This window comes from Hyla sarda, chromosome 4, assembly GCF_029499605.1.
Source record: "Hyla sarda isolate aHylSar1 chromosome 4, aHylSar1.hap1, whole genome shotgun sequence".
NCBI lineage: Eukaryota > Metazoa > Chordata > Amphibia > Anura > Hylidae > Hyla > Hyla sarda.
In genome coordinates, this window is record NC_079192.1 from 22,217,017 (window position 1) to 22,241,226 (window position 24,210).

The window sequence follows — 24,210 nt, forward strand, 5'->3', positions numbered from 1 at the left end:
GGGGGATGCGTTAATTCTTCGAACGTTACCAGGCTTCATACCTAAAGTTCGGTCTACGCTTAATTTACAGCAAGAAATTATTCTTCCAGCTCTGTCGGAAGACACGGAGGTATCAAAAATTGATGTAAGAAGATCTGTTCTACAATATATCTCAAGGACTGCATCCTTTAGATGTTCTGAGCATTTATTTATCCAATTTGGAGGGACATCTAAAGGCTCTAAAGCAGCAAAATCGACAATTTCCAATTGGATCAAGAACACGATCAATTTTTGTTTCCAAAAGGTTGGTTTAGATCCACCTAAAGACCTCAAGGCTCATTCTACTAGAGGAACCGCAACCTCTTGGGCAGAAGCTTCCTATGTGCCACTTCAGGAAATATGCAGAGCCGCTACTTGGGCAACACCTTCAACTTTCATACGCCATTACCGTCTTGACATCTCAGGTAGTTCGGCCTTAGGCAAAACAGTGCTTGAAGAAGCATTTAAGAAATAATGCCCACCCTTTGTTATTTTCTTGCTACCTAAATCCCATACTGTGCTGCCGTAGGACGTCCAGGAATGAATAAAATTTTGTCTTACCTGAAAATTTCAATTCCTGGAGTCCGTAGGCAGCACAAGGTTCCCACCCTAATAAATAAGCATGCTATAAACTACTCTGTGGTCTGTTGTCTGTGGGGGTTACTTATACACTGGGAGGTTCCGGTTAATTGCACTAATTAATTATGCAAATGTTTTTATTATGCTAATTATCTCTTCTGGCAAGTTCAGGGGGACAGACTTTAACCCATACTGTGCTGCCTACGGACTCCAGGAATTGAAATTTTCAGGTAAGACAAAATTTTATTCATTAAGTGAGGGCTTGATTTTTTTTTAACGTCCAATTGTACTTTGTAATGACACCTTTTATTTTACCATATATGTATGGCGAAAGCAAAAAGATATTTTTTGTGGCGGGTAATAAAAACTGCAATTTTTCTAATATTTCTTTATGCAGTACACTTTACGGTAAAACTGACATGTTCTCTTTATTCTGTAGGTCAATATGTTTAAAATAATATTTATGGTAACATGCTTTTTTATTATTGTACTTCAAAAAAAAAATGTTGTGATGTGATAAAAAAAAATCTGCAATTTTGGACGTAAACATTACAACACTACAGGATCATAAACATTATATTTTAATAGTCCAGACATTCTGGCACACGTTGATACCAAATATGTTCATTGATTCATTTATTTTTACTGTAAAATGAAGAAAGGTGGGTGATCTATTGATTTTTTTTATTGGGGAGGAGGATTCACATTTTAAAAAATACTTTGAATTACTTTTAGGGGACAATTTAAATTGATTTATTTATTGCTATTACTGTCCAGTATTATTCATATGCATAGCACTAATCAGTGGTATCAGTGATCTACTTGTACAATCTGCAAGAAGGCAGAAAACAGAAGACCGCTGGAGCCATCTTGACTCACCGCACCCTCCTCCACCGCAAATGTGTTGTGGGTGGTCCGATAAGTCTCTCACTGCTATTTTCACTAGCCCAGCTGCATACTATTTAAAAAAAAAAAGTCTGGATAGTCTCTTTAAGGGTACATTCCCACATACAGGATCCTGTGCAAGATTTGTAACTGCAGATTCAAAGCTGTGCTCAGTCATTTCGTTTACATTGAAATCTACATACGTGTGAATGTACCCTAAATGTTTAAATGGGGTTCATAAGACAGAGGTGGAGAAATAGTCACATGGATCTGCTTATAAGACAATGAACATTTTATTGATGAAGGTTCATACCCCTTCATATGCATCAAAAACTAAGTATACAAAGCACCAAGAGTTTTTCTAGTATTTTAACAATTTCAATATTGTCAGCAGATTAGGTGTCAGAATGTCACACACCCTTAGCTGTCAATCAGGGCGGTGCAGGAGATTGATGTAATCACAAACTCAGTCTCCTCCATTCATCATGTCTGTTTCTCCATACGGAGGAACAGGTAAGGATTAACCTCACTGACAATAGAGGGGATAATCAGCACCGGCAACCACACCAAGAGCTCATCCGAACTAGCTTAGGGAGAGCCGCCATACACTAGTATACATATTATACTAATGGTTTACAAGGCAGATTATTAGCGGTCTGTGTCCCAACCTTCCATCTACGTATTAGTATAGAAGATAAATTTGACTGATTTATCGGATAACTGTTCATCCAAATAAACATACCCCCCAGTGCCTATATGCCCAACTTTGAAGAGGGCCATCCTTTGACCCTGTATAAGCCCTAACCAAAATGGCACCCAACAGCTAACGTTATGTCATTGGAATAGTCCTGACACCAACATAAGTGTTCTGTTAAGGACAAGGTGGCGTGGTTAAGGCGATTGATTGCTAATCCATTGTGCTCTGTGTGCGTGGGTTTGAATCCCAGCCTTGTTGAGAGAGTTTTGTTTATTTTTAAGGCCACAGACTTGTGTGTGGGATAACACTATGATAAAACCACCGACTGTACAGTGCTAGGCTCATTTCACACTGTATTGAAGCCGTGTATAACAGGCTCCTCTACACATAATTGGCAATGAAGGAGAAAAGTATGCACCATATGGCACTTCATGGACTATTTCCTGGGGTTCATGACGTGGAGGCACTCCAAGAAGCCTGGCACCTTGTGAACTGTTTTAAAGGGGTACTCCGGTTGATTTTTTATTTTTTATAAATCAACTGGTGCCAGAAAGTTAAACAGATTTGTAAATTACAATATATAGAAAATAGGAGAGGCTCCTATCTGCTAGTTACCTTGATCCGAGCAACTCAAATGGCACATATACCCACGGTGTCGGAAAGTAAAGTGGTTAAAAGGAAAATTGAGGCTCCGGATCTTGAATACTGGATAGACATTTATTAATGAATTGTTTCAAATATGTAATGTGTTCCGTGACGCTCAGGACCCTTGTGGGTCAGCGGGGACACAAAATACAATTTAATAAATTATAAAATTACAAAGATAGCATAGAATACATTATAATATAAAAATATGTAATAAAATACAATATAAAAGCCACACGTCTGTGGATATTCCAGCCTGTAAGAATGAAATAGTGGTGCACGTGTCTTTTGAATAGAAACGAATATGTAAAGTGCAAAATTTGTACTGTTTAATGCGCTGTTTGTAGAATGAGTGGTATCCGTTGGTAACAATGTAGCAATGTCTGGTATACTAGCAGTGTTTATGAGCAAACAGTAGCAATGTTAGGTATACTTGAAGTACTGAAGAGCTGAAGGATAGATCACCACTTAGAGACTCGGCCGTCTCATATGGATAGCGGTGATAGTGGGGTTCAATGATGGGGACTGCAGCGCTTCAATGAGCCTTGAATTTCTCCAAATCGCGTAAAATGCCTGGAGAGAATGTTCAAATTCACAGGCCTATTATGTGTGGCATATGCTGATAGAGACTCAGCCTTCTCAGAAGTTACAGCAATAATGAAAGATCCATTTTTTTTGAGGCTGTACAGGTAATTCCCGATGCAGTCAGAGGGTATGTGGTTCCTCGTGGCCGTGACAATGCGCATAAGTACCTGGGGCTTGGCGGATGCCGTATAAGCGCAATAGCTGTATTCCAATATAGAGGCTGGATATATGTGGCGATAGTAGCGGAGCTGGACGCGTTTCAAGTCCTCCATAGGACTTTTTTTTGGCAGCTATAAGATGTGTTACAAGGTGTGTACTGTGAGGTATATATATACGTAGCTCCTCCTTTAATGGGAGGGTTTAAAATTCAGTTAGGTAACACAGAAAAATGGGAGGGTTTAAGATTCAGTTAGATAACATAGAAAAAATAATGGGATGGTGTGGAAAACATGGAAAAGGTGTCACTGTTGTCTACCTCTATTATTGAGTAACCAAATACAGTGACCCCCCGACCTACGATGGCCCCGACATACGATAATTTCAACATGCGATGGCCTCTCAGAGGCCATTGCATGTTGAAGGCAGTATCAACATACGATGCTTTTGTATGTCGGGCCATCGCATAAATGGCTGACTGCTTCAGCTGCCGCTGGATAGCTGTTTACAGTGCACCGTGTGCTCCGGTGATGGTCTACTACCTGTCCTCGGGATCCCCTCCATCGCCGGTGCTCTCCTTCGTCATCATCATGTCATGCAATAGGAGCGGCGTGTGCCTAGTGACATGATGACAGCGACGTGAGAGCGAGCAGAGACGTTCCGGAGCGGCGGGGACGCGGCGACAGCGATGGAACGCAACATCCAGGGCAGCGGTGACGGTCCGGAGCGGCGGGGACAGGTGAGTACAACTTCCTATTCTTTACATTGCACGGATCCCTTAACATATGATGATTCATTTGGAACGGATTACCATCGTATGTTGAGGGACCACTGTAGTAAGATTTTGTGTGATAAATATAGAATATAAAGGTGTAATTTATCGGAACAAGGGTAATACTGTTGATGTACAGTAATAAAATAGTGATAGTATAGAATAGTGATGGTAAAAAATAAAAGAATGGCATTTAGTAGTAGAAGGGTATAATTATAATATGTGTAATGCTGATTACTTACAGTGCTAAAAAGGATAAATATGTAAATATACACATAAGTATAAATAATGTGGTTTTAGTGAATCTTGCGGTGTGGTGACATGAATGTGTGAATTTTTTTTTTTTAATATTAGGATTATGTGAGTGATAGTACATGAACTAGTGGCGATGTGTGATTGGAACTGTACGCATAATGATCAATTCGAACTTGAAGCCATCTCTCTCACCAACCAATTTGTTACTAAGCAATACCCACTGGCAGATCTGCAAAAATCCCTTGATACAGTAAGAACGTTAGACAGAACAACTTTTTTCAGTCCCAGACCTTCTGTTCCATCAAAAACTGAAGATTTCACGAAATTTATTATTCCGTTTAATACACAACATCATAGAATAGAGAGCATAATCAAAAAATATTGGCCCATTCTCTGTGAAAATAAGGCACTAGATAAAGCACAAGATAATGCATTTCTTCCAGATAAACCACCCATCATTTATACGAGAGCCCCCAATTTAGGCATTAAAGTAGCACCAACTGTCCGAATTTCCAACTCCAATCCCAAACCATCATCTACTATAATAGATCTAAAAGGGTTTTTCAGATGTGGACAATGCCCATACTGTAAAGCAACCCAGTTTGACAAAAGGACCATGGAAATTCAATCTACAGTTAACCAATATACACATAAAATTAAAGAATTTCTGAATTGTGCTAACAAAGGGGTCATTTAATTAATAGAATGCCCATGCCATAAGCATTACATAGGTCGTACATCTCGTGCTTTAAAAACACGCATACTGGAACACAGGTACAATATTAAAAAACAAAATGACAAACTCCCATTATCTGCCCATTTTAAACAATTTCATCAGGGTAATCTCAACAATCTTAGATATATAGCCCTACAATCCATACAACCAGATTGGAGAGGAGGCAATTACATAAGCAAAATGTCTAGGGCAGAGTCAAGGAAAATATTTCACTCCATAGCACCTAAGGGACTCAATAATGAATTGGAAATATTTGGGTTTTTAGATTAGAGCCTTGTCCATCATATCCATTACCAAATAGAATTTTCTGGAAACATTTTTAGAATGTTTTTTATGGAATTTTTTATTAAAACATTTTTTTATAAAAATTATTACAAAATTTTAAAATATTAAAAATATTAAATTTTAGATTATTAGTTTTTTGTATAGTGTTTCAATGTATAAAAAACTTCAATTCAATGAATGCTATACAGACCACATAATCATAACTTCAAGACACGCATTCATCCTTCGCAAATTCATTGGTCCTGCGATCCCAGTTGTATTATTCAACTAGGCCCTACTCAATATACCATTTTTTAGTTTTTAAATGCATATGCACAACATACTTTAAGCGTAATATATTTTATGCTTATCTTTCCTCATACATTTACAGTCATACTCCGACAACCAAACATATGTCTGTTCGGTGATCCCAGCTTTGTTTTATACATCCATACATCTTCCAATCACACATCACCACTAGTCCATGTACTATCACTCACATAATCCTTATATTCAATTATTATTTTTTCACACATTCATGTCACCACACCGCAAGATTCACTAAAACCTCATTATTTATACTTATGTGTATATTTACATATTTATCCTTTTTAGCACTGTAAGTAATCAGCATTACACATATTATAATTATACTCTTCTACTACTAAATGCCATTCTTTTATTTTTTACCATCACTATTCTATACTATCACTATTTTATTATGGTACATCAACAGTATTACCCTTGTTCCGATAAATTACACCTTTATATTCTATATTTATCACACAAAATCTGACTATTTGTCTACTCAATAATAGAGGTAGACAACAGTGACACCTTTTCCATGTTTTCCACACCATCCCATTTTTTTTTCTATGTTATCTAACTGAATTTTAAACCTTCCCATTTTTCTGTGTTACCTAACTGAATCTTAAACCCTCCCATTTTTTTTCCTGTGTTATCTAACTGAATTTTAAACCCTCCTCTCAGCTGCGCACATTAAAACAAGGATACAGACCAGTGGAAGAATACTGTGCAGAATTCAGAAAGTGGTATGTGGCTTCCAAATGGAACACACCAGCTTTAATTTGTCGGTTCAGACTGGGGTTACCTGACACTTTAAAGGATATGTTAGCAACTTATCCATTTCCTGATACCCTTGAATTCAGAAAGTGGTATGTGGCCCCCAAAATGGAACACACCAGCCTTAATTTGCCAGCTCAGACTGGGGTTATCTGACACTATAAAGGATATGTTAGTAACTTATCTATCTCCTGAAACCCTTGAACAAGCAATGACGTTAGCCGTGCTTTGGATAGACAACTGCGAGAACGCAAAGGGGAGTATTCTTCTACCTCTCCTTTCCTGCTTGACTCGTCTCCTGTCTCTAATAATCAACCTGTGCCTGAGGATGAACCCATGCAGATAGGGTCCATCCATACCCCGGAGGAGCGCAAGAAATTTTGTCAACTAAGCGGTTTGTGTTATTATTGTGGAGAAGACACATACTTCATCACATCCTGTTTCAAGTGTCTGCGGCCAAGTGGTAATTGTGCTGGCCACTTGGACGCACAGGTATGTTGTGCCCCACAGAAAACTACTACTGGTAGAGTTCATCTTCTGTTCAAACTGTATTAACATCTAAGAGTGTTCTTATGCCAGTTTTTCAGCAGCCTCTGGCTGAGTCAGTGTGTAGCGATGGCATGGGTAATAAGTGTTTTGAGAGGGCTCAGATGGACTTGGAGTCAGAAGAAAGTAATGAGATTTTGGTGGATAATTGTGAGAACACCAATAAATGGTGTGACATTGACGAAGAGGATACAGTTGAGGACATTTATGGTCCATCTGTATCCCAGTTGGTACCTCTGTACTCCCAGGTTGTTAAGGGTCCAGTGCCCCCTCTTAAAAGGGGGGAGGATACTTTAAAACCCTAGGGGTTAAACATCCCTGAGAGTTTTTTGTTTATTTTTGTTTATGTTTTTTGTAGGAAGGGACCGGCATCATGGTTACAGACCCGCTGCCTAGGACGGATACGTAAGTAGGCAGGGACAGAGGATGTGGGTGAGTTCAGGGCTGACGTGACATTGTCTCTATTTTTCTCATTCATTTTTAGATAAGCTTCATGGACAATTTGGGGAGGGTAACCTCTTCTTCTCAGTCGAGATGACAAATCTGCAGATTGCTCAAAGTATGTCATGGGGTCGCTATTATTCCTTTTAAGATAAAGGAATTGACTAAAAGGAATTTTTGATATGCACAGGATTGCAACTCCCATAATGCAGTAACGAGTTTTTTGCAATGCTCTTCTTGTAACCTTTAGTCAACAAATGGTCATCCTCCACATAAAGCACCAGATATAAAAATTTAAGACTTTTCTTACCAAATTGGGTTGTGAATGTCATGTTCATTTGCTTATTTGTATTCAGGTAAGTAACAAAGTTATTAAAAACTGTTTCTTCACCCTCCCAGACAACCAGTATATCACAATTATCATACCTTATGTATGTTGGAAAAACATTTTTTAATCCTTCCAGCTGCTGTATGCTCCACAGAAAGTTCATTTTTTTTCTTTTAATTTCTTTGCTGTCTGACCACAATGCTCTCTGCTGACACCTCTGTCCATATCAGGAACTGTCCAGAGCAGGATATGTTTGCTATGGGGATTTGCTCCTCCTCTGGACAGTTCCAAATGGACAGTCCACATGGACAGAGGTGTCCAAGCTGTAGCCCTCCAGATGTTGCAAAATTTCAACTCAAAGCATGGCCAGACTGCCCAGGCATGCTGGGAGTTAGAGTTCGGCAACATCTGAAAGGCCAGATGTTGCCCAACTACAAATCCCAGTATGCCTGGACAGTCTCAGCATACTTTAAATATGATATGAAACAATAAGAGGTATGGCTGCAACTGTAGGTGGACTAGCCAGAGGACCTTGTGGCGCAACGGTAGCGCGTCTGACTCCAGATCAGAAGGTTGCATGTTCAAATCACGTCGGGGTCAGTAAATATTTTTTTTATCTATTAAGAACATCAGGCATAAATTTACTTCCTTGATGTTCAGGCATAAATGAACAAAATGTACAACATGAACAAAAGGCAATTAAAAAGTACCATCAAAACAAAAATAGTACTGATAAAAGTAACAGATCACGTTGCAAAGAATGAGCCCTATTACAGCACTGTATATAGAAACATAAAAAAGTTATAGGGGTCAGAAAAGGGCAATTTTAGACATACTGATTTAGTAAACCCCTTAAAGGGGTACTCCGGTGGAAAACAGTTTATTTATTTTTAAATCAATTGGTGCCACAAAGTTGTACAGATTTGTAAAATACTTCTTTTCTTTTTGAATTTTCTTTCAGTCTGACCAGAGTAGAAGCAAATCCCCATAGCAAACCTATCCTGCTCTGGACAATTCCTAAAATGGACAGAGGATGTCAGCAGAGAGCACTGTGGTCAGACAGAAAGAAAAGAACTTCCTTTTGGAACATACAGCAGCTGATAAGTAATGGAAGGATTAAGATTTTTAAATAGAAGTAATTTGCAAATCTGTAAATTTCTGGCACCAGTTCTGGCACCAGTTGATTTAAAAAAAAAAAATTTAAAATTTTTTCCAGGGGAGTACCACTTTAATGAGACACAGAATTGGAGACCAGCTATTTTGGCTCTTATTGTCAGAGATGAATGACCCAGTGATTCTACAATTCTCCATAATCCTAGAGGCTTACTGACTCTATCAATGTGTTACAACACATCTGTCCAAGTCGTAAACAGGATGATGGCCCTGAATAAATGTATTTACACAAGATACATCAGAAACAAAGAACTTAAAATGGCCCTACAGAAGCGGCGGGAAAGGCATTCTGACAATCTATCCTATCTGTGTTGTCCCCTGGACCCTAAAGTCGACCTGAAGGACATGTGTGTGGGGTGCTTTCGTTTTATGAATTCCAAAATAAAGCCCCTTCTGTTGGTTTACAACACAGATGTACACAGTGGAAGCAAATTTGGGATAATCTTTACGAGCGGTGATGACTTCCCATCATGAAGATGATGGGCCATTTGTGGAAAGAAGAAGGCCTGGACCTAAGGATGATTTCATATGGTTGCATTACGTCTCAGCAGCGGCAGAGGAGCAATGACGGCAGCATTTGATGAAGAAGCCATATTTACCTGGTTAAGAAACAAACACCTTGGGGAATCTTTACAGCATGCCTTGGAGGAGTTCACCCTCTCCTGGGCAGGTTATTGCGTGGCAGCCTACATCCTTGGCATTGGAGATCGACATGGTGACATCATTATGGGGGGGGTTTATCAAAGTCCTTTTAAGTGTGGTTTTAGTTTGTGCTGTTTTTTGCTGTCGTGCTCCGAATTTATTAAAAAGGCGCAAGGACTTTAATAAATATGACACAAATTTAAATTCCCCTCACAAACAGCTGTGAGCTGCCAAATTGGAAGTTTCCTTTTGATTTCCCTCAGACTGAGTTGCCTGGGCTCCGTACAGAAGGTGCTGTCATAGCAGGTCGCCCTACTTGAAAGTGTTTAATGTTAAAAAGTGTTTCTACCTCTTATTTTTTTAACTTTTTGTATGTTGCAGGTTCTTTTCTGCCAATCAGATCGCTTCTATCATTTTTTACAAGGCCTCTGAAAAATAAAAGAAGCAATCTGATTGGTTGCTATGGGCAACTCATCAACATTTCCTCTGGACAGGTTTAAATATATCTCAAATTTAGTTCTTCTTTGATTTTGCTTACTCTATTAGAACAGATGACTCCTTACTAAATAACTGGTTCCCCCATGCTTGAAAGTAATTTCACCGGGGTCTGACATTTTATTAAGCCAAGTTGGTCATGGTCTACATTTGCGGTGTTTTTAACAAAGGCTCAGTTAATAAAAACTGTCCACTGCATAGGCAACTGCACAGCCCTGCAACCCACAGACAGTTTTTCTAAAAACGTCTATTTTTAGAAGATCACAAAATTTGTGCCTTTTTACAGCCAAAAAAAATGACGAGAACAGCTGTATAAATCTCCCCCTATGATATGGGAGATGGGACAGCTTTTCCATGTAGATTATGGACACATTCTTGGAAAATTCTAAACCAAGTTTGGCATCAAACAGGAACACCCCCCCGCCAGACATTTCTGTAGGCGGCAATTTCAAGTTTAGATTTTTTTACTTGAAAAAGGTGGATACAGATGAGAATATTGATAGTCCATCTGTACTCCCAGGTTAAGGGTCTAGTTGCCCCTCTTAAAAAAGGGTGGGGGGGGGTACTGAAACTCTAATTGTTTAAATGGGCTTCATAAGACAAAGGTGAAAACTTTACTGATGATGGTTCATACCTCATGATATGCCTCAAACACTAAGCATCAAGAGTTTTTCTAATATTTTAACCCTTTAAGGACATGGGGGTTTTCCGTTTTTGCACTTTCACTTTTTCCTCCTTATCTTTAAAAACTCATAACCCTTTAAATTTTGCACCTAAAAATCCATATTATGGCTTATTTTTTGCGCCACCAATTCTACTTTGCAGTGACATCAGTCATTTTACCCAAAAATCTACAGAGAAACGGGAAAAAAAAATCATTGTGAAACAAAATTGAAAAAAAACCCGCCATTTTGTAACTTTTGGGGGCTTCTGTTTCTACGCAGTAAATTTTTCGGTAAAAATTACACATTATCTTTATTCTGTAGGTCCATATGATTAAAATGATACTCTACTTATATCGGTTTGATATTGTCGTACTTATGAAAAAAATCATAACTACATGCAGGAAAATGTATACATTTAAAATTGTCATCTTCTGATCCCTATAACTTTTTTATAGGGATCAGAAGATGCGCCGTGATCTGAAGTTTTTAGCGGTACCCTTTTTGTATTGACAGGACTTGTTGATCATTTTTTCATGATATAAAAAGTGACCAAAAATACACTATTTTGGACTTTGGAATTTTTTGGCGCGTACGCCATTGACCGTGCGGTTTAATTAACGATAAATTTTTATAATTCCGACATTTCCGCACGCGGCAATACCACATATGTTTATTTTTATTTACACAGTTTTTTTTTTTAATGGGAAAAGCGGGTTGATTCAAACTTTTAATTGGGGAGGTGTTAAATGATCTTTATTCACTTTGTTTTTGTGTTAGAGCTCCCATAGGGACCTATAACACTGCACACACTGATCTTTTACATTGATCACTGGTTCCTCATAGGAAACTAGTGATCGATGATTCTGCCGCTTGACTGCTCATGCCTGGATCTCAGGCACTGAGCAGTCATTCGGCGATTGGACACTAGGAGGCAGGTAGGAGACCCTCCTTGTGTCCTGCAGCTACTCGGGATGCCACGGCGATCCCGAAAAGCTCCCTGAGCTAACCGGCACGGTTTCACTTTCACTATAGACGCAGCATTCAGCTTTAAACGCCGCGTCTAAAGGGTTAATAGAGCGTGGCACCGCAATCACTGCCACGCACTATTAGCCACAAGTCCCGGCCATTGTTAGAGGCCAGGCCCAACCCGCTATGACACAGGGCCACGTCATGTTTTATAAAAAGGGAAAGGACTCAGGATGTATTGGTACATCCTTGGTCCTTAAGGGGTTAACAACTTCAATATTGTCAGCAGATTAAGTGTAAGAATGTCACAAACCCTGAGTTGTCAGTCAAGGCAGTGTGGGAGATTGATGTAATCACAAACTCAGTCTCCTCCATTCATCATGTCTAGTTCTCCATATGGAGAAACAGGTAAGGATTAACCTCACTGACAATAGAGGGTATAGTTGGCACCAGCAACCACACCAAGGTCTCATCTGAATTAGCTTAGGGAGAGCCGCCATACACTAGTATACATATTATATTAATGGTTTACAAGGCAGATTATTAGCGGTCTGCGTCCAGACTAATTAGTATAGAAGATAAATTTGACTGGCTTATCAGATAACTGTTCATCCAAATAAACATACCCCCAGTGCCTATATGCCCAACTTTGAAGAGGGCCATCCTTTGACCCTGAAGAGGCCATAACCAAAATAGCACCCAACAGCTAACTTTATGTCACCTCCTTCCACCATAAATAAGGACGAGGTGGCCGAGTGGTTAAGGCGATGGACTGCTAATCCATTGTGCTCTGCACGCGTGGGTTCGAATCCCATCCTCGTCGGAAGAATTTTGTTTATTTTTAAGGCCACAGACTTGTGTGTGGGATAATACTATGATGACCACTGACAGTGCTAGGCTCATTTCACACTGCATTGAAGCATAAGCGACCCAATGAAGGACAAAAGTGTGCACCATTTGGTGCTTTATTGACTATTTCCTGGGTTTCATGACATGGAGAACATCCAGGAATCCTGGCACCTTGTGAACTGTTTTAAGCGCCATCCAGGAATCACCTCATTTACAACAGGTAGGACATGTCCGTCAAGTACTGAAGAAGGCTGACCACAGCCATTTTAGAGATTATTCCATCTTGGACAGTATGGACTTTGATGAAGAAGAGGATTAACGACCCTCTACTTCCCCATCTCCCCATGTGTTTGCTGGGCCAAAATATACTGAGGTGTGACAAGTGATAAGTTCTTTATATATTATAATTATTGAATTTACATTGCAGACAGCTGCCACATCTTTATTGCCTATAGGGGTAGTTTTAGTAAGCCAGTTAACCTGTTGCTTCTTATGTTTAAATCGTTTATGGTTTAAAAGTTCTCCTAGTGATTTGTTCTTATGATAATTCACAATAGGTCTCTTAGACGCTGCATCAGCTAGATCCGGATAACTCTCTAACAGATGCCAGTTTTTGTTCATAATAGAACTAACTCAGTAATTCATTGGACTGTTTTTAAAGGCAAACACAAATCTTTTATTCTCTAAAGCATTAGAGGTACGACTGTCAGACAGGAGGTCGTCTGTAAGGACCCCAAGGGTTAAACATACTGCAGATTCACAGGTGAATTTAATGAAGCCTTTCACATCCAGCTTTTGCCTGTGAAATAGTTTGTCTCCAGTAACTAGCATTGTGATTCCTAATATTTATATGATCTTTGGCTAGTATTATTTCCGTTAGTTTTTGAGCCTTCTGACTCTTCCTGATCTGTGTGTTTTTTGTAGTTTTTTGTGTTGACTGCTATGGACATCACTTATATAGGAAGGGGCCGTCACTGTGGTTACCAACCTGCTGCCTAGGGCGAGTACGAAAGTAGGCAGGGACAGAGGCTGTGGGTGATTTCAGGGCTGCACTCTTTCCTTGCCCAAGCATGCCTTTTTTAAAGGCCCAAAATACCTGCAATTGCTTTTCTCCTATAACATGAAAGCTATGTCTGCTCTGGTGGAGTAAATGGGCAGCTGGCCCAAGACTTAGCTGAGAGACTTCAGCAATATGAGTCTTTGTAGTCTCAATCAGGTTCAGTCCAGTCCTTGACTCAGAGGCTGCAATTCAGGCTCTGAGGAACAGCTAATTCAGGAATTCCAGGAGATAGAGTCTGCCCGTACCCAGGTGTCATCTATTCCTGTCTCAGCTCCCGTGGAGCCGCAAGTTAGTCTCTCGGATCGTTTTTCAGGTAACGGGAAAACGTTCAAAACTTTCTGTGAAAGTTGTAAGTTATACTTTCGTCTGAGTTCTTACTTTTCTGGCACTAAGGCCCAGAGAGTGGAAATTTTTATGTTCCTTCTGCACGGGGGTCCCCAGGAATGGGTATTTTCCCTTGATCCCGATGCCCCTGACTTCACCTCTGTGGATTCACTGTCACTGGTTTGGGACTTTTGTATGCAGAACCTGATAGAGCTGTGTATGCAGAGTCTCAGCTGCACACGTTAAAACAGGGATGCAGACCAGTGGAAGAATACTGTGCAGAATTCAGAAAGTGGCGTGTGGCCTCCAAATGGAACACACCAGCTTTAATTTGTCTGTTCAGACTGGGGTTATCTGACACTTTAAAGGATATGTTAGTAACTTATCCCTCTCCTGATACCCCTGACCAAGCAATGACGTTAGCTGTGCGTTGGATAGACAACTGCGAGAACGCAAACGGGAGTGTTCTTCTAACTCTCCTTCCTGCTTGACTTCTCTTAGGTCTCTAATAATCAACCTGTGCCTGAGGATGAACCCATGCATACAGGGTCCATCCGTACCCTGGAAGAGCGCAAGAAATTTCGTCAACTAAACGGTTTGTGTTATTATTGTGGAGAAGACACACACTTCATCACATGCTGTTTTGAGAGGGCTCAGATGGACTTGGAGTCAGAAGAGAGTAATGGGATTTTGGTGGATGATTGTGAGGACACCAATGAATGGTGTGACATTGAGGACGAGGATACAGATGAGAATATTGATGGTCCATCTGTACTCCCAGGTTAAGGGTCCAGTTGCCCCTCTTAAAAAACACTGAAAAACTGAAAAAACGGAAAAACCTGAGGGGTTAAACATCCCTGAGAGTTTTTGTTTATTTTCATTTTTTTTATTGCTACACATCTGTGCTTCTGGGTGTGATCAGTTGCTGCATATCAGAGTTCTCCTGCAGATTCACAGGTGTATTTAAAGAAGCCTTTCATATTCAGGCCTTGCCTATGACAGAGTTTGTCACCAGTAACTAGCATTGTGTTCCCTGTGATTCCTGAAATTCTGCCTTGTCTACTGTATTTGCGTCTTGGTATCTCGACATTTCCTGTCGCAGACTCGGCTAGTTGACTTTGACTTTATTGTATGTTTGATTAGTATTATTTCTGTTAGTTTGTGTGCCTCCTGACTCATTGTAGTGATTTGTGTTGACTGTTACGGCTATCACTTATATAGGAAGGGACTGGCACCGTGGTTATGGACCCGCTGCCCAGGGCGGGTTCGTAAGTAGGCAGGGACAAAGGCTCTTTCCTTGCCCAGACTTGACATTGTCTCTATTTTTCTCATTCGCTTTTAGATAAGCTTGATGGACAATTTGGTGAGGGTAACTCTTTCTTTTTGTGATGACAAATCAAAATCTGTAATGGGGTTGCTATTATTCCATGTAAGATAAAGGAATTGACTAAAAGGAATTTTTTATATGCACGGGTTTGCATCTCCCATAATGCAGTAACGAGTTTTATCCATTTTAGGAACTGTCAAGAGCAGCATATGTTTTCTATGGGGATTTTCTCCTCCTCTGGACAGTTCCTGACATGGAGTATCACATTCCTGCAGGATAGCTTCAAGTGCAGGATAACGTTTGTATCTCTTTGTATGCCATTTGCTAAGGTGTATACTTGGTTCTTCCTAGCACCTCCGTGGAATTGTGGATCCACTGAGCTGTATCGGCTCGAGTGAGGTTTTAGTGGTGCCACCCGATTCCCCTTCTTTGACACGTACACACTGTAATTTATTGTTGTTCCAGATTTTTTTTAATAACGATTGATGGAGCAGAGTGTTAGAGTAGTATGTGATAAAGTGTATAGCTTAGGAAACCTGTGCTGTATATTGTGCCGTCATTTTTTGTATGATTGTAATTTATTGTATGTATTGTATTGAAGACTTATTGATCAATAAAGCTCTTTCAATACAAATTATAGTCTTAATCAGAGATTTTTTTTTTCCATCCACCCTGGATATGCTAGGTGGTAGCTTTCCTTAACCTTTCTGCAGAAATGTAGAAATGAGATGTTTAAGGAAGTTGCTGAATGAAGAATCTTCCAGTTTACTCTTACAATGTATGCTAAAAACCAAGCCTTATCTATATAATGAAGTATCGTTAATTTCTAATGATAATTTGTTTTCCCTTAGTCCTAACAGTAGCACAGATGGGGTATTCCAACCCCCGCGAACTGGTTAGGACAGATGGAAGTTTTATTGAACCTAATTAAACAATCAGTGAAGACACACCCACAACACCCTGTATAAGTAAGAGGGTCACCCTCTGTCCCATTGTGTAGTAACAAGAAGAACTAAAGGCAAACAATAGAAGAAAATAACTTAACTAGGGAGGGAAAGTTGTGCTACTGTTAGGACTAAGGGAAAACAAATTATCGTTAGAAATTAACGATTCCCTTACGTCCTAACCAGTAGCACAGATGGGGAAATGGCAAGCAGAAACCCTATGAGGGAGGGCTCTCATGCCTGACGGCAGATAATACTGTCCGTCCAAATGAGGAGAAATCGGCCAATCTACTGTCAAGTCTGTAGTGGGTGATAAATGTGGAGAGTGAACTCCAGGAAGCAGCTTTGCATATATGTTCCAAGGGAACAAGACTCCTTTCCGCAAAGGAGGTAGATACAGACCTGGTGGAATGAGCTTTTACAAACTCAGGAGGCTCCTTACCTTGGGATACCATGGAAATACGAATGGCATCCTTTACCCATCTACTGATGGAGGGCTTTGAAGCTTTAAGACCTCTCTTGGGTCCTGAAAAGAGAATTAGCAGATTTTCATCCTTCCTAAACTCCAAAGATCTTCTTATATAGATCTGGAGACATCTCGAGATATCTAGGCAATGAAGAGCACTATCTTCATTGGAGGATGGAGGAGGAGAAAATACTGGCAGGGATATAACTTGATTAATATTTTGGAATGATGGAACTTTAGGTATAAAGGATGGCATAAATCTGAGTAACACTCGATCTGGCAAAAATTTAGTATATGGTTCAAATGCCGAGAGCGCTTGAAGTTCCCCAATCCTTTTGGCTGATGTGATTGCCAGTAAAAAAGTTATTTTAATGGTAACAAATTTCATGTCCACCTCCTCCAAGGGCTCAAAGGGGGGAGATGCTAACCCCTTGAGCACCACCGATAAGTCCCATGCTGGGACAGGTTGTATAATTGTAGGTTTTAACCTTGAGGATCCCCTCAAGAATGTTTTGACTAGTGGGTCTTGAGACAATGGTTTATTGAGAAAGGCAGAGATGGCTGATACCTGAACTCTGAGTGTGGAAGGAGATAGATTCTTGTCTAATCCCTCCTGGAGAAAGTTGAGGATTGTGGCAACAGCTGGATTCTGTCCAGGTAGTTGTTTCTTGGAGCACCAAGACTGAAAAGTTGTCCAAATTCTTTTATAGGCTCTGTTAGTGGACTCCGCTCTGGAATGCGAGAGGGTATTCAAGACCGCACTAGAAAGCCCTTCTAGATGTGGAAGGGACTGGTCAACCTCCAGGCTGTCAGGTTGAACATTTGAAGATTTGAGCAGCTGTGAGTGTCCCCCGACACTAGTGCTTGCTCTGGGGGAAGCCTCATTTACAAGAGTTGGGTAAACCAAGCTCTCTTGGGCCAAAATGGAATTATGGCTATGACAGAGGCTTGGTCCTGCCTGATTTTCATCAATACCCTTGGGATCAAGGAAATTGGAGGGAAGATGTAGGCCAGCCTGAACCTCCATGGGATTGAGAGAGCATCGATTGCTACTGGGTTGTCTTCCCTGTACAGGGAGCAAAATCTCACCACTTTGGTGTTGAACCTTGTTGCCATAAGATCTATTTCCGGCACACCCCACCTAAGTGTTATTTGTTTGAATATCTCTGGATGGAGAGACCATTCTCCAGTTGAAAGTCCTCTGCTCAGGCGGTCGGCGATCACATTGAGAGATCCCCGAATGTGAACTGCCGACAGATGGGTTAGGTTCCTCTCTGCCCAATCCAAGATCAGACCCACCTCTCTGAGGAGGCTTTGTGATCGAGTGCCTCCCTGCTTGTTGATGTACAATACAGCCGTCATGCTGTCGGATTGGATCTTTACTGCTTTCCCTTGAAGAAGAGAAGCCAAGTGGAGGAGTGCTAATCTGATGGCTCGAATCTCGAGGAGATTGGAGGTTAACCCTCTCTCCTGTGGAGACCAAGATCCCCGCACTGACAGATCCAAGAGATGCGCTCCCCAACCTACAAGGGACACGTCGGTAGTAAGTATGATCCAAGAGGGTTGGATCATTGACTTGCCGTCCTCGAGGTGAGACCACCATCTGAGAGAGGACCGGACTCGATAAGACAGGGAGTGGCACTTGTTTAGGCCCGAGGGCCTGAGATTCCATGTGGCGAGCACCTCTGATTGAAGAGGGCGTAGATGCCAAAGAGCCGAAGGAACCGCATCCACATCCGCATGAGAGTGCGAATGGATACTCTCCGGGGTACAGAGAGAAAAAGGGCCGATTCTTGAACCCGAGATTTCCTCTCGGGAGAGAGGTAAAGTGTCATGGAGATTGAGTCGACTATGAAGCCGAGGAACCTCACTGAGGTCGTTGGGAGGAAATTGGATTTGGCCCAATTGACTATCTACCCTAACTGGTGAAGGAAGGATACTGCTAGTTGCAGATGTTGGGACAGGATCGCAGAAGAAGGAGCTCTGAGGAGCCAAACGTCTAGGTAGGGAACGATGCTGAGCCCCTGGAGCCTTAGAGCAGCAACTACCGCTACCACCACTTTGGTAAATGTGTGTGGGGCCGAAGAAATTCCAAACGGGAGGGCTACAAACTGGAGGTGTTTTAGAACTCCCCCTACCTGAACTGCGATCCTTAGATACTTTCTGGATACCGGATGAATAGGAATATGAAGGTAAGCATCCTTTAGATCCAGAGTAGCCAGGTAATCCCCTGGCGAGATGAGGTTGACCACAGATTGAATAGTTTCCATACGAAAGCGTTTGTGCTTTACATACTGATTGAGATATCTCAGATCTATAATCATCCGCCAGTCTCCTGTTACCTTGGGAACTAGGAAGACTGGAGAATAAATTCCTGACCCCCGCTCTGCAAGAGGAACTTCCTCTAAGGCATTCTTCTGGATGTATTCCAGAATGCAAGTTTCTAGCGCCCCCTGTTTGATTGGTGAAAGAACTCTTGTCTCCACATAATTGGATGGGGGAATTGATTCGAGGTCTATCGAATAACCATCCGAGTTTAATCTCAGGACCCAAGGGTCTTGAATGTGGAGGGACCAGGCGCTTAAAAAATGGTGAAGACGACCACCAACTGGAATCTGGGGGGCAGGATGGGAAACTGGAAAGGTCACCTCGGCAAGGAACCCAGAGCTTCGTAGAAGCCGGCAGTCAGAGCTTTCTGTTGTCTTTGGGGCCACGGGAGCATTTTCCGCCCCGGCGTTGATTACTCCAGTCTCTCTGAGGCTTAGGCTGGGGGGGCTGATCCTCCCCCAGAACGCCGCCCTCGACCACGAAAGGAGGAATAAGATAGGAACTTGCCTTTCTTGTCAGAAAGTCCCTCCATAATGCGGTCCAACTCAGCTCCGAAAAGAATGCCGGGTTCGTAAGGCATAGCACATAAGGTGTTCTTGGAAGAGTTGTCGACCTTCCATGGTTTTAACCACAGAGGACGTCGTCCAGCGGAAGCCAGGGCCATAGACTTGGAGGCCAATTTAAGATGCTGGGTGGAAGCATCGCACAAAAAATCATCGGTCAGATTGGTCGTCTTGAAGGATGAAAGAATTTCATCCCTAGGAACCCCCTGGTCCAAATCCGACTGGATGTTAGAAAGGCGGGTCTTTAAAAAGTTTGCTACCTCTGAGCAAGCTATCGCCACTGATGCAGACGCAGAAGCAGTGTAGTAGGAGCGCCTCATGGCACAGTCAGCCTTCCGATCCATTGGATCCTGCAAGGAAGACCCATCCTCAGCAGGGACTACTGTCCTCTTGGACAGTTTGGCAACTGCCATATCAACCTTAGGGACAGGGCCCCAGGAGGAAAGCTGAGATTCCTGTATAGGAAACATGGTCTTAAATCTTTTGGTTAAGACCGGACCCTTTTCTGTTTTTTTCCATTCCGTTCTAAGCACGGACAGAAGGGTATCATCCGCTTTAAAGACCCTAGGTCCCTTAGAGGCGGAGGTAGAGGCTTCCCCGGGATCAACATCCTGGTCCCCCGACCGGATGTATCTCAGAAGACGCTGGGTCTTTTCCAGCGGAAAGAAATAGGAGGCAGCGACCTCCTCATCCGAAGAGGAGGACTTGGAATCTTCTCTCCATTCTGGGAGGTGAAGAAGGTCTGGCGCGTTTCTGAGAGACAACGTGTTTCAGCTCCTCAATAGAGGCTTGCATGGCCGACATGTTAGAGGAGACCCACACATACATATCTTGGACTGTAGGCTCAGTCTGGTGGGAAGGTAGAGACTTAGCCCTACAAGGAGGGCACCTGGAAAATTCATAATTATCCTCAAGGGGAGTATTGCAGTTATGGCAAGAGAGGTGCTTGCGCTTGGCGGATCTTTTTGCCAAGCCTTCACGATCCCGAGCCCTCGGTCGACATATCTAGATAAATATGAGAGGAGGATTAGATAATTTAAAATACCCAAAGTTCTCAGCAAGAGACCAGGTAAGAGATAGAGATAGGGAAACAGTAGTATCCGCAAGGATGCACTACTAAACTCAAAAAGACAGGACTGTGGAAGTACCAACAGCTCTGCGCTCTAGGAGGCTGAATGACAGCCTAGGGGGAGTTTAAATATCCCCTGGCTGGCGCCAAAACAAGACTCCGCCCACAAGGCGGAGTTACGGAGAGATAAAGAAATCTTGCTTAAAAAAACAGGAAAAAAAGGAACCCTAAGTTAGAGGGTTATAGAAAGAGGCTTCCCGCTCGGTTTCGCCGCATTATTAGCAAAAAACGGCGCAAAAAACCGAGCCGGGAAGCGAAGAGAGAAACAGGAAGTGACGTCAGACGCCGCTGACGCACTTCCGGCCGGGGCCGCGATTGGAGTCGCGGCTCCGTGGTACAGAAGCAGATAGGTGCAAACCATGCCCAAATTTGCAAGTAAGAAAGAACCCCCCTACTCATATAACAGGAGTAAGGGGGTCACCATCTGTCCCACTGTCCGGGAGGACAGAAAATAACACAATGGGACAGAGGGTGACCCTCTTACTTATACAGGGTGTTGTGGGTGTGTCTTCACTGATTGTTTAATTAGGTTCAATAAAACTTCCATCTGTCCTAACCAGTTCGCGGGGGGTGGAATACCCCATCTGTGCTACTGGTTAGGACGTAAGGGAAAGTGTGTTTCTCTTGGACAGAGCCTTTATAAGACAAAGAATTGGACACCACCTGTTCTGGTTCTTATGGTCAGAGATGAATGACCCAGTGAATCTACAGTTCTCCATAATCCTAGAGGCTTACTGGCTTTATCAACATGTTAAAACACATTAATCTTGTAAAACAGGCCCAGGCCATAGATTGGATGAAGGCCCTCAATAAATTTGTTTACAGGAGCAACATCAGAAATGAGGAACTTGAAATGGCCCTATAAAAGCGGCTGAAGCCAAAAAGACATTCTGGCAATCTATTATATCTGTGTAACTCTGTGGACCCCAAGGTCACCCTGAAGAACATGTGTGTGGAGCACTGCAGTTTTATAAATTCTAAATGAAGCCACTTGTGTTGGTTTACAACGCCGATGTACACAGCGGAAGAGAATATGGGTTCATCTTTAAGAGTGTGATGACTTGTGTGAGGATATATGGACCAGTTGTGGAAATAAGAAGGCCAGGACCTCAGGATGATTTCATATGGCTGCATTTCGACAGTGGCACAGATGGGCCTTATTGAAGCTGTCTTGCAATTGGAGACCATCACAAACATCCATCTTGGCATCAGCAACAGAGAAATCACTTTAGCTTTTAATGAAGAAGCAGTTTAATGATATTCAATTGGTTAAGGAACAAACACCCTGGATAGACTGTACAGCATGCTGTGGAGGAGTTCACCCTCTCTTGCATAGGGTATTGTGTGGCAACCTATGTCCTTGGCATTGGAGATTGACACAATAACATTATGATCTGAGAGACAAGACAGCTTTTCCAAGTGGATTATAGACACATTCTTGTCCATGTTTGGCTTCATCCTGACGTCAGATTTTTGCAAGTCTATACAGCACAAGTGGCCGCACAATGAATTCAAGTTTGATAGGTTTCGATGCTTGTGTGAAAAGGCTTATAGTGTTGTGAGGGAGAACAAAACAGTGTTCCTCAATATGGTCAGCCTGATGAAAGGATCTGGACTGTCAAAACCGAATTTCTCTCTGGTCATCCAGTACATGAAGGGGGGTGCAGCTGAGTAATGAGGAAGCTCTAAAGAATTTTCACATGAAGTTTGAAGTGGCCATTCACAAGGGCTGGAAGGCAAAACTGAACTAGTGGGTGCACAACTTAGCCACAGACAACCGCAACATTTTGTAGCGGTTACATATCTATCAGCTCTTTGGATTATGTGTCCTACAGCTATATGTCAATGTTTTATATGCCTGTTATTTATGAGAGTTCAGTAATTGTTCTCTTATTGTTGGGTTGTATAATTGTGATACTTTTCACACTTTGTAAATTTTATAGTAACAGTTAAAACATTTTTTAACTTAAAATAAAAAAGATTTTAATCATCATATTCTGGCCCCTAAAACGTTTTCACTTATTTGTCTACAGAGCTGTAGGATGGTTTATTTTTTGTGCCAGACATTTCTGCCGGTGGCAATACCAAATATGTTTTGTTTTTTCATAATTGAGATTCTATAACCTGAAAAATTGTAAAAGCAGGGTTAAGAATTTTTTTATACGTTTAACATATATATATATATATATATATATATATATATATATATATTGTAAGGGTAAGGTCACGCATAGCGCATCTGGAGTGTATTTCACACTTCAGAAAATAAGCTGAAAGTTCTGCGACGTGTAGATAAACAGGGCTACCTGCCCGCTGTCCTGTAAGGTTTGGAGGATGGTTTGCTTGGAAATTCACTGCACATTGCATTGAATGGGGTTTCCACTGTCCGGCTTTGGAAATTCCGCATTTCAGATTCTGCTAAAACACTTAACCTGTCTGAAAAGTTTGCGAAATTCTGTGGTGGATTCCCATTGTTGTCAATGAGACTCTGAATTCTGACCCGAAATATACCCACTCTATACTGGTGACACAAACACGTTGAGAGCGGCATGGGGGGGTTGGAGCTGAATCAGCTACATACAGGGTTACTCTGAGACACCTCTAGATTATACACAGAGAGGATACTTGGGGGCATAACTATATGTGCTCAGTTCAACAAACTCATATTTTTATTGGCATTTTTTGTTTAATTTGGACTCACAAGGATTATTGGATATATTTTTGAAGTTCATTTTTTTACACCATTTTGGTATATTGTGTTGGATTAGGCACACATATGTTGTGATGTTAATTTTAACTTAAAAGATAAATAAAAGTATAAAAGGTACGTTTTAGGCACCTCCTCCAGTACCATTATTTGGATGTCTTTTATGAAGGCATTGTAGAAGATAATATAATGGGGGGTGCTGTGGCCATCACTGTTATATTAGTATTCTGCACTCCGGCTACAATTATTTTGTGGGCCCCATGTTTTGTCACTATTACGGGGGCATTCTGATTTTTTACTGTTATGATGCTACCAGTTTAATCATCACAATCAGACATTTATGGTTTATTTAGAGAAGCAAAGCTAAGACCACAACAGAGGAAAGAAAACAGTATTACCTTATACCCATTAAAATAGATTAAAGACCAGGACCCTCCATTCTGGCTAATAAAGAGGGGTCCCAACCTTAACCCCTTCCCCATCAACTATCTTTGCCATGTTTGTAACTCCTCTTCTTATTTTTCCACATACAGAGCCACATCAAAGGACCAATTGCACTTTTTAAAGACACCCTTCATTTTA

General features: G+C 41.4%; 4 non-coding genes across 4 annotated transcripts; 2 read left to right on the plus strand and 2 right to left on the minus strand.

Moving 5' to 3' along the window:
* Positions 1–1,883: 1,883 nt before the first annotated feature.
* Positions 1,884–2,018, minus strand: LOC130268152 (U8 small nucleolar RNA). Its single transcript, XR_008843510.1, has one exon. It is a non-coding gene; the product is annotated as a U8 small nucleolar RNA (small nucleolar RNA).
* Positions 2,019–8,518: 6,500 nt separating this feature from the next.
* Positions 8,519–8,590, plus strand: TRNAW-CCA (transfer RNA tryptophan (anticodon CCA)). Its single transcript has one exon. It is a non-coding gene; the product is annotated as a tRNA-Trp (tRNA).
* A 3,637-nt stretch (positions 8,591–12,227) lies between these two features.
* On the minus strand, positions 12,228–12,362 carry LOC130268153 (U8 small nucleolar RNA). The gene has a single exon (XR_008843511.1). It is a non-coding gene; the product is annotated as a U8 small nucleolar RNA (small nucleolar RNA).
* A 310-nt stretch (positions 12,363–12,672) lies between these two features.
* Positions 12,673–12,754, plus strand: TRNAS-GCU (transfer RNA serine (anticodon GCU)). The gene has a single exon. It is a non-coding gene; the product is annotated as a tRNA-Ser (tRNA).
* Positions 12,755–24,210: the final 11,456 nt, after the last annotated feature.